This window comes from Anopheles coluzzii, chromosome 3, assembly GCF_943734685.1.
Source record: "Anopheles coluzzii chromosome 3, AcolN3, whole genome shotgun sequence".
Taxonomy (NCBI): Eukaryota; Metazoa; Arthropoda; class Insecta; order Diptera; family Culicidae; genus Anopheles; species Anopheles coluzzii.
The window spans coordinates 32,058,196-32,070,000 of record NC_064671.1 but is presented as its reverse complement, the minus strand read 5'-3'; the positions used below and the strand labels follow the sequence as shown (position 1 = coordinate 32,070,000).

The window sequence follows — 11,805 nt, the reverse complement described above, 5'->3', positions numbered from 1 at the left end:
TACAGTCTGAGGGGTGAAGTTGCATTTTCTGTCAACTTTCCAATCCTTTAATTTATACAGTCTGAACTCACTGGTTGAACTTTGATTCCCTGCCAACCAAAGTCTATATAATACAGAGGTGGAGTCGTCCAGAACATTTGATCAAAAAGCGTGGGAAAGTTTTGACAGCTGGATGAAAAAGCTTCAATAGTTTCATCGTAGCATACATTGAGGATTTAGTTGTTGTGCATGCTGTGGTCTGAAAGCATTTTCGGCCATTTTTACATCGTTTGTTTGTAATATTGTACTTAAAAAGTTGAGGAATATCAAGAAAAGATAGAATTATAGTGAAATTATCAATTACAACAAGATCAGTGCCCGAAATTACGACGAAATCTTGTGCAGCTCAAGAGGGTCAAAGCTAAGAAGCCAGATTTCTGATTGTGGTCATTTTTAAGTGATGAATTACTGAAAAAACTACTCGTTCATGCCACGTTCATGAAAAGAAATCTATAGTTAAACTAAGTTTTGAGCACAAAATGCACAATTAGCCCTAAAAAGTGTATGGTTATTTGGAATCGTTTGTGAACGCTTTTTCATCTAACTGTCAAAAATAAGCTTTCAAAATGGTGGACCAAAATCGAGCTATGCATCGACCTCTGTATTATATGGACTTTGCTGCCAACTATTGAATATGTGCTTTTTAGTAGGCACGTTTTTCCATACAAAAAAAAATCTGAATTTTTTCTCGGCAAGCCATGAGATTTTTGTGAAATTCAAACGCATGCTTTTTAATTAAACTGTCAGCCAACTATCAAGCGTTCCTAAACCTAAAAAGCATGCCAACTAAAAAGTGTTCAACTATTGAATTCTGACTGTATTATATTAACTTAAAGTGTTCGGGCTTGAAAGTGTTTTTTTATATTTCATTAAATGGAGTTTCCATACTTTAAAAATCATGATGTTAGAAACTTTAACTTCAATTGCCTATTATTGCATTTAAACCTTTTAATTAAAACGTTTTTTCATAAAAAAAACCTCAATAAGAATGATAATTGACTGTAACGCAACACGAATCGAAGCAGCATTTGACAGCACGTGCGATAAATTCGAATCCGATGGTGGTGTCAGTAATCAACTTTAAAAAAGCGTTCAACTAATGGATTCAAATTGAACTTTTTTGTGTTGAACTAAACAAACGTTTTCACTAAATTATGATAAAAAAGGTAGTTTGCATTTTTTTTGCAAAAACCTCAGTTTGCCACCTTTTCCAACAGATGGCGCTTTTATGAGTAAAGCATTTTGCTATTTGGGAGACGATCCCTGCCGCTCCGTGGGAGAACGAAACATGCGTCAAATGTTTCGTTATTTTGAATTTGACGTATCGCCTTCGTTCAATCTAGTGATGGTAGCCAAACGTTCCGAACCTACCGAGGTGGTTCCGTTCCCGTTCTGGTTTCGAACCTAGGTTCCTCTTATTTAAAACCGCATATCAGATATTTTGCTAGAAATTGATTTTTCAGATAACATTCTGATTTTTTGTAGAATCTTAATTTATTGATGCCATTTTAATTGATTTATTATTTTATCAAGCGTATGGTTGCACAATAGACCATAATTTAAAGTCACAATTATGTCAAACTATTGTTACACATATGAAATAGCATTTTGTTGCATTTTGCCATAGAACAAGGTTCACCACAACTTCATTTTTCCATTATCTGTTCCTTTCTGCTGAACAACAAGTTCCGCTCCGCTCCAACAGAGTGTGCTGCCCTGCCATCCCTAGCTCAACTGCCGCTCGCGTATATACATTTTGACGTTTTCCCCCATTTTGACGTATTGTGTTCCACAGCGTCGTTGCGGTCGGACGTGTGCGTGTACGCGTAGCGCGTGTGTGAGTTTTTATATCTCTCTCTCTCCCTCAACATTCGAAACAAACCATAAGCAAATCCAAAAATCAAAAGCTTACCTGCGAAGTAATGGACGCACAGTGCAAAAAGTGCCAAAGGTGAGGCGAAGAATTGATTGTTTTTGAGAGAGGCGTGTGCTCTTCTTGTACACCGTCTAAGGAAGAGAAGTGTCGGTGCAAAAAGATTAATCACATTCTGATTACTGCGCTCGGGAAGCGGTGAGTGTGTGTGTGCGGAGAAGTGGGCCTTCTGAGTGTGTGTGGTGAGAAGTGTTCTGTGAAGTGCCCCTTCGATTGTAATTAGTGTTGCGGTAAGGAAAAAAAAGGCGTTTAGTGCGTGTAGAAATAAAGTTAAGAGCGAAGCAAGGCAAGCTTTCGGTGCAAATTGATCATCATCCGTGGCCTACTCTATACAGTATGCTGCAGATGCAGGCGGGTTTTGCTTAATTAATCCCGCACTGCTTGTGTGTATGTGTGTGCGAACGAGTGCGTGAAGCTGTACAAAGCAGAGCAGGCGTAGAGTAAGGAAGAAGCAGCAGAACAAAAGCAAACGAATCATCAACGCTCTAATCAAGACGCCGGAAGCTGCAAGCGACATCCAGGAGGATACAAAAAAAGCAACAACAGAAGAAGCCCAACAAAAAACAACAGCAGCAGCTGCAATTGAATGTAAATATATGCCAAACAACCCCAAATATGCATCATCACACAAAACCAGGAGAGGGAGCACACGGCTGCTTCCTTCTTTCTTGTTCGATCACTCTTCATCACACGATGACGCCCGGGTTTGTGCGGGAAGAGGGTACGAAGAGAGCGAGAGGCAGGAGACACCATAACCTTGCGGGATTCTTGCCGTGCGCGTTTGAGTGTGTGCGTGCAGTCCGCGCGCTCGCGTGTGTGCAGCAAAAGCGGCATGGCGAATGGGGCGACACCAGAGCAAGAGAAAAAACGGGGAAAAAGAACATTTTCCTCCGAGCCAACGCATCACGGGCGACGAAAGAATCGTTTGGTTGGCAAAAAAGGAGAAGGAACTTGAAAGGTTAACTCTTTCCCCTTTTTGTTTTAGGACCGAATGGGGATTGTTGCCGCTTCCGAATGCACCAACGCACACACACACGTATGAAGATGATGCCCCCAAAACCACATCCGGTGCAAAAGGCTCCCGTGGTGCGTGGTGTTTGCCACATCATGTGTGTGCTGTGATGAAGCCGTCTGGGGCACGGTGGCCACATTGGAGTGCGGCTTGGCATGGCTTGCCAAGTCGTGTCATGTCACGCTACGCACAAGCGCCAACTACCACCATCCCGCCCCAACATGCCTAGGAGGGAGGGCAGACAAATTGCATAATGCGTGTGCGATTTCTTGATGTTTGTTATTGGCACTTTGGAGCAGGAGAAGGAGGCCTTTTTCTTTACGTGGTGTGTGTGTGTATGCATTTCACATTTACTAGTGTTTGTGTGTCGGGGCGGCTGACATGGATGGCGCTATTTTTTTTCCACCGTTTGCTTTGATACGTGCTTCTTTTGGGGGTTATGTTGCTGGTTACGCTGGATTTAGCAACCGGCCCCCTTCAATGCCGCCAACCATCCAAGTGTGCGAGAGATGTAGTTTCTAGGTTCCATGTACGCACACGCACACACACAGACAGATACAACAGCATTGAGGGAGAGAGACGCCATGTGCACTGGGATCAAAAGTGTGTGCACTTTTGGCCACTTTTGGCATCTCCAGCGTGTGTGTGTGTGCCTTTGACGCGATCTTCACGAGATTTGCAATTCGCTTACAAACGCTGGCAAGAACCTGCTTCCACCCCGGGGAGTGGTGGTGGCAGACCGTAAAAAGGCAAAACAAGAATCGCAAAACCTCTACCACCTCTTAGCACTGCTGCATCCGGTGCGAATGTGTGGCTCTGTTTGTGTGTGTGCTATGCGGAAAATGGGCACTGCAGCAACTGCATCAATTGCAGTCCCCCTTAAAAGGTGTCGGTCGAAGGTGGGTCGGTTGTGTTCTCGGCCCAGTGTGCTAGTAGTGGATGGGAAGCGGGGGAGGTGGTTGACATTTCTCCCCCGGCTGGAGCTGGAGCGGGGGGCCTCTTTTTGCAATGACGTAATTACCCCGCTTCCTTCCCGGGCGAGGAAAACCCCCCACCACCCCGACGGGCTGCACCAGTATTGAATAATGCAACAAACATGAACGCAAACACGAACAGATGAGCGCAGCAAACTTGTATCAATTTTGTTTTGCCCTTTTTTTTTGGTTCAACCCTTCCGTTGTCTCTCTGTTTTTGATTGGTAAAGCTTTTGGAATTGGAAAATTGATTCATGCAAATTTTGGTTTTGCATTTTTTGTTTTGGTTTTGTTTGAGACGGGGAGGAAATTCCGCGGGAAAGCTAAACAACACTACTTTCCCCACTTTTGCAACTCCTCCGCGCCGAAGAGTGGTCTTTTAAATCGAATCACTGAATTCGTGTTTGATGACGATGATGATCGGGGAATGCGCGCCAGCTGGTATGGCGTGCGGTAGGAATTGAGCGTCATTTTCTCATCGGAACGAATTAACGATGGGGTCACATCTTCATTTTTGCTGTTGCCGTTTTTGCGGCCAACAATTTTGTCTACCGGTGCTTGATGAATGGCAAACGATTAGTTTTACAATGTTGTTTCTTTTTTTGGCACAAAAAAAGTCGTAGAAAGGAAGTGAAGGCTTAGTTTAGAGTCGGTGGCTGCTGCCACCGTCGCAGCTGCGTTAAGCTGGAAATTATCAAAATTGCTGAAGCTATAGCCTAACCACTTCGGTAGAAATTGCTTTTGGCTCTAAGCGTTGGAATCGTGTTGAAACTACTTTTTTGATAAAGTTCCCGGCTACGGCTGATTGCTTTATCACTCCTCCTAGTGACTGCCTTCTTTTTCTTGCTTTCCCTTATCTGGAGATGTTTGATGATTGATAAGTCCAGTTCACTTGGGACATACGGGTGACTGAAGGGTGTGTGTGTTTTTTTTCTTGTGGAATGTAACCCCATTTTGAACTGGTGACGCTACTTTTAGGTAAACAAATAGCATTTGAGGTGCCACGACAAATTTTGAAATGGTAGCTGGAACAAAATTATATTTATTTCTACGAAGGCTTTCACTCAAATCCTTTAGATAGAGTTTTGAGAAGGAGCATGATGGACAAGTTAGCATCTAAATTCCAGAAATTGGTCCCATATCTATAAAATTTTACACTCAGCTAAAACCCAAGCGACAAAATCAACATACTTTCTCATTCTCTCAACATTTGGGAAGTATGTAACTCGCCAATCGCAATTTCCGCAAAGTCCGGGTCTGGATTAACTTACGCAGAATGGGTTTAATTATTTGTTCATGATCCTCTCATTCTCAGAATGATTTTATGGAACTAAAATTCAAGCATTTACTACTGTTGAAGATTAGATAACAAAATTCGTAAAATTTGCCGTAAATGCTTACGTTTTATCGAGTGTAATTTTATGTGAATTTTCTTGAGGGGGTCTTGTGCACTTGTAATGAATTTTGGTGGCATCGCTGTGAAATAATTCTTCAAAACTGGAGAAGATTTAACCTACAACGGGATCCCAAACGCAATTTCTAGAGTTCAAAATACACCTCCCAGTTTGAAGTTTATTGAATAAAATTTCAAAACACGTCCAAACCGCAGGATACGGCTTGGAATGCTCGCCATAGAAAACACCCAAGCCCACAACGCTCACAAAATGGCCCCCTCGGTGGAGAAATGAGACAACATATTTAGCATAAGAATCACGAATGTAAGCCCCCCACCTGCTCCCATCTAGATGCAAATCTTAAGCATCGTCGAATAACCAGTTTTTGTTCGGGAAAAGGTCAAGAGAGAGAGAGAGAGGAACCGTGGCACATGGCACGATCCGACTGGCGCGCTTTTAAGAATGCGACACCACACAACACTGAGCCTATGGATGGAGGGGAGAGCCTTCAGATCTTAAGAACGTGCTGAACGCGGAATACTAAACGCGGTTGATGCGTATGTATGCTCTGCCGGTTCGAATTCTTGACCAGCGTCCGTCCATTCCCCCCCCCCATCTAACACGTTTCATGATCACAAACACAGACACACAAACACGCTGAGTCGTAATTCTCAGTGTTGTGTACTTTGGCGCCTTATCGGTTACTGTTGAGAATGTCTTAACTATTGACCTTATCGACCAGACCCGTTGGCTAGATGTGTTGGATGACGAAGTTGGAGAAGTTGAAATGGAGGAAGCGGGAGGGAAACGCACATTAAGGCGGAAACGAGCGTATCGTTTAGCGAAGTTATCGCTAACAAACAGCCGCAAGCGAAGTCGCTCTCTTGTGTGTCTCCTCGACAAGATCCACTTGACCGTTGGAAGGGAAGCATTTTTTTGCTACTGCCTTGGAGTTTCTTTACCACCCCACTGAGAAGGCACGTCGGAATCGGAAACATCGCGCGTGTGGTATGTTTTTTTTTTGCTACGCATACTCCGTGAGGTCTTCCTTGCCTTTTTTCGTTATGTTTTATTCCAACAGTTCGACGTCAGCGCAGCAGCGTCTCTTGTTGATCGGTGTTTGCCTTCAACCATGACCGGATAGATACACACGTGGAACGCAGTGCCGAGAACTAACCTTAAATTAATGTCTGCTGTGTTGTGTTTTGCCTAGGCAAGTACACAGCACTGGAGCTCTTCAAAGCTAACCTTCAATGGAATATTTCAAAGATGCTAAAACTAAACTTCAACTTCTTCGCCTCAAAGATTTGAAGTTGGCAATTTTTGGAGGCTGGAACAGATACCAGACACACACACATCGCCGTGCTTATTATTGGATTAGCTTTCTTTTACTCCTCACCACCACCCTGAAGTTGGCGAAATCCCTGAAATGATCACTAACGACCCAAGAAATGCCGGCTCCAGAGTTGCGCTTCCCTTTTTCGCAAACGGGGGACGCCCAAATTTTATGGTACCAATGTTTGTGGCGTGACCCAATGATAGTGTTGCTGCCGTCGTCCTCGGCGTCCTCCAACTGTGGCCTCCAAATCTCGCTATTTTTTTTTGGAACTCCACCAAAAAAATTTCCCTTCCAAGCGAGCAACAACTTCAATCAATGAAGCGCAGAGCCAGCGCCCAGCGATCTCCTCTGCATTTCTCTTTATTAAGTTAAGATTAAGCAGCAGTACGAGAGAAACTTTCGGCGATGTGCGGGCTGCGGCATGAGTTTCTTACATCTTCCGTCTTCTTGTGGATGCCGCCCCGAACCAATTATGAGATGAGTGGTGGTGGCTTGAGGCTTTTTTTTCAGGCGGCTCCCCATCCGCGATCGGAAATTGGCTGCAAATTGAATTATGATAGGGAGGGAAGTCGGGCGGATGGTAATGTGTGAACCCTCCGCCGAAAGGTATCGGGCCGAATTTCGTGCTACATGCACCGCGCACATACCAACCTTCTTCAATAACCCCTATATCGTTTGCGGCGTGAAGGACGTTTTCTTTCGGGCACTTTCTCCCCCTCTTCCTCTCTCTCTGCTATCCCTCATATTGAGATGTCGGATGATATGTACTACAATACACTAAACTACACTCTGCCGAGCGTCATGAGAGACCCGCGGCCCTAGTGACCTTTAAAACATATTTCATTACCGTGTTCGATTCAAACCAAACGGAACCAGTGAAAACTCCCTCCCCAGTGGGAGTCGGAATTTCCTCTCCGTTTTAAGACAAATAATAGCAATTAGTGTGCAAGTAAACCCGATTCAAACTCTTCCTCTCTGCAAAACGTTTTGGCAAATGAAGACAATCACCTTCCTCCCGTTTCCGGCCTTGATGTTTGTTCCCTTTTTTTTTGCTTCGCGAAACAACAAAACGACGAACAAAATGGCGGGGGGGGGGGGGCAATAAAAGGTTTGGCAAAACCGTAATTGGGCGAAATGTGAGTGTGTTGATTTTGGGCTAGCTTCTTGTGCCAGCATTTGTAGAGCAAAACAAACGAAAAACTAGCCTAGGAAAGTAACTATTTTTATTGCGCTTGCGGATTTCGTGCCTTGCGTTGTTGTGCGATGTTTTATGAAGTGAGCGATTGGCCCCCCCCCGCTTTAGATGGCGTCTTGGCGCCATCCAGATGAAAGTGTAGAGGAAGAAATGCTCAATTTTTTGTGCTCACTTTGCTTTACATTTTCTCACGTTCATTAAGCTGCTTTTTTATTGCGCTTGTTTTTTCTAGGGGGAGTTGTTTCTCGTACAAAGGAAGATGTTCGAACTTCCGGTTTTGTTGGGTTTCACAGTTTGTTTTAGTAGCAACAACGTAAGGCGAGAAAAAATTGAATCCTTACCACTTTTTGTTTGTCCTTTTTGCGGTAGGTCCTTGTGCCGGCCGGCTGTCAGGATCTGCGTCTTTGTATGTGTGAGTTGTTCCACCGTTAATGGGCATGCGCATATCCTTGACAGCTTTTCTTACGCAAGGAGTCAAAACACATCTCACCGTGCGGCAAGAATCTGTGACAAGAAGCACACTCCCAATCAGCTGGTTGTAAATCTTTACCATCTGTTTGTTGCCCTCTCTCTCTCGCTTGTGTGTGCTTGCTTTCTCTCTCTGTCTCTCGTTGTGTGGGAAGCAGCAACCTGTTGTAAACATGCAGTGCAACATCTCGTACCGACCCACACAATCGAGGTTTTGAAATGGTGTTCTTCCGTGTCGTGTTTATTTGTTTATTTATTTTTTTCGTGAAAGATGCTTTCCGCCCCAAATGCTAGATTTTTTCCGAAACAAGAATTGCCCAACATGTTGCTTGCTGGTCCGGTTGCAATGTGTTTACACAACAACAGTTCGGTTTAGCAGCGTGTGTGTTTGGGTGCAATAGGCCAGATGCGTTGTTACGTTTGAGGGTCTTCGTTTTTTTGACAGTAATGAATTATTTATTTATTTATTTACGGTGTGTGCATTTTTCCTACATTATCATTCCAATGCTTATGTATCTGCTTAACCTCCCTCGTGCACCTAGTAGTCCCACTAATCTGCAGCTCATTAGGACGTCGAACCTGCTGTTTTGGCTCGTTTGGACGTGCTCTCTCGATTGCAAACCGTGATGTGTTTCGTTCGCTAGTTGTTTACATATCGGAGCGTAATGAGCGGAAATCGATTTTTCACAAGTAGAATTAGTGTGTTTGAGAAATGTGCGGGTGAGGGTTATTAATTGGAGCCTTTTTTTTTCTATTCGGCTGCGAGTAGGTGTAAAAATATTGAAGGAAAATTAATTTTCACCCCTCTTGAGAGTGTGCTCATTTGTTTTACCACGAATGTTATGCAAACTGTTTTAAATTTTATATATTTTTTTGCTTGTTTGTAATTAAAAAAAGGCAACAATTAAGAAAAATTGGATCATTTTAGTAATAGCGACCAACAAAGAAACAGTTCTTTAGTGCAGTTGGTGATGAGTCATTAATTTATTCTTCCTTAGAAACAAGGACGACATTAAACGATGAAACGCTCATTGCACCCAAAACGTAGTTAATTTACATATTTGAGTGGTTGTGGGCATTTGTAATGGAAGAATTACACCGTTTGTTTGCCACACTGACTCATGTCAGTTTCGTAAGACTGCGTCCAAGCTGTTACAAAATCATCTCCAACGGTAAATATATTTTTTCGGGTCCCAAAGATCCGGTTGGAAGATCCAAATTTGGATTCACTGTTCGTGACGTTACTCAGTTTTGGTACATTTTTTGGCACACTAGAGTGTACACTTCAATAGACCTTCCTCTAGTTAAGTAAAAGTAAAAGTCATACAAAAAAGAAAGAAAGCAAAAACCCTCAAAACCAGGAACAGCACAAATCCAATAAGAATGACGTCTTTTGCCGCTTCCTTTTTCGGTGCGAAAAAGTAATGCCATAATTATTTACATCATCCAGCCGCGTCGTGTAAGCCGCATTTATTGCTACTAATCATGACACAAAAAGAAAATGAAAAAAAAGCAACAGCACCGGTTCGATTGATTTGATTTTTTGCTATTGAATCCTGTACCACACCAAGCGTCGGACGGCGGCGGATATTGGCATCAACTGGCGGGATTGGGCGGGCTGGGGTTGCTCATCTTCATCCGCTGTTTCGCAAAATTATAGCCCTTTTCCGGATCTGCTGTTGTTGCCGCGCCTGGTCGCTGGCTAAAACTCACACCCATCCCCGGGAGAGGAAGCTATAATTCGCCAAAAAGGTATTGTTGTCGGAATCGGTCCTTCGGTTATTTCTGTGCCGTGGAATTTCGGCGTGTAATTAGTGCGTTCGAAGGCGAAGGGGGTTGTTCGTTTGAAAAAAAAAAAAAATGGGGTGGGAAGGTTTGAGGGAAGTGTATTTTTAAAGCTGGAGGATCTTCATCGCTTCCCAGCGGGAGAGGCAGCGACCCCATAATTGATGGCGCGACCTTTTTCGCCCACCACCCCCCCACCCCAAACGTTCCCCCCATTTTTCCTTGACTTTCAGTTTCGATTGGCGATTGTGACTTGCCCATTTGCTTCCCCTCAAATGCGGGGGGGGCAAAGGGTGCCACTTAATTGTACACCTTTGGCAGACGGGGTTTGCATTTTTATAACGGCTTCAAACGAAACAAAGGCTCCTCGCCGATGAAAATCGCCACTCCAAGAGGGGCAGGAAGCGCACAATCATATCGACGTCAGTCGTAAGCGCTCGCGGCACACACGTTTGTGGATGGAAATCAATTTCACTACAAATTTCCGTTCGCGCTTTAGTAAAACTAACCGTCAAGATGCACACACACACAAACAATGGCTAAACATGGTAAGGTGGGGAAGAGGAGCAAGGGCTTTTGATTGAATGCTCAGTGGCCGCGCGCCGTCTGAGGGCTCTTTCCAGTCCGAATTGGAGCGAGAAGAAAACTAATTTCCCGTTAATATAACAGATCGAACCAGGCGGAGCTCGTCAGCGTTTAGGGCTGTGTTTTAGTGTGTGTGTGTCAGCTGTCTGAGTCGACGGAAACTGTGCTTTTTCCATCACTTTTTTTTGTATCAGAAAAAGGAAGCAAAAAACAGTAAATCAAATCAGAAAAAAGTAAACAACTCTGGGCGGAGCACAACAGTCGACCAAAACCCCGGATCGATCCGGATGATGTAGTCGCGATTGAAATTGTAACCCATCTGGGATTACTTAATCTTGGTCTTTCGGGGTGTGTGTGCTTTTTTTTTGGTTATTGTTTGGCATTTCTTTTCGGTTACGAATTTTTAATTTCAAACACACCCTTTTTTCCCTCCTCGTTCGTTGCTGTGCCGAATAAAGATGAGAATGGCGTGTGTGTGTGATAACGACAATGTCACTGGGCCGCCTGTGTTTGAGTGACTCTCGAACATGCTGACATCATCACACCATTTCAAGTCCACCGTTTGACCGAAGAAGACTTGGCGAAGACTTGATTGATTGATGAGCGCTCATGAGGCAGGGGAAGGAACTACAAGAAGGAAGACATTCTTGGGCTAAGTCCACTAGCGAAAGACAGACTCTCTACACACTATTTGGCAATCGATGATGGTGGTGTAGCGCACACGACTGTGAATTGAAAATAGAGCAGGGTCGCGAAGCCGTTGGAAACGCGTGTTATGCGAGCCAAGGTGTGTAATGACACATGACACATGATGGGGGTTGATCTGTTTATTTAGGTAGGTTCGCTTTTTTAAAAGCTGTCGAGTGTGAAAGATCTTCGGCGCTGGGAGGTATTTTAATAGGTCACTTAAGAGTTGCTTCAAAAACTGTGTAACGGATCATGGGATTATGGGTTGACGAGCATACGGTGATGGCGCACGTTTTTCGGGACGTTGTGGTTATCAAATTTATTAAATAAATTCAAAACCCGCCTTATCTCTGCGCCCCAAATGGTGATGAGAAGTGTGCGGCAGTTTTTTTTC

General features: G+C 43.9%; 1 protein-coding gene across 1 annotated transcript in view; it reads left to right on the top strand.

Annotated features, from left to right (window-relative positions):
- Positions 1-1,808: 1,808 nt before the first annotated feature.
- Positions 1,809-11,805, top strand: part of LOC120955716 (klarsicht protein) — a 192,096-nt gene continuing 182,099 nt past the window's right edge. The window contains exon 1 of the mRNA XM_040376816.2: positions 1,809-2,560. The gene's annotated coding sequence lies outside the window, so the exon portion shown is untranslated. The remainder of the gene's footprint in view (positions 2,561-11,805) is intronic.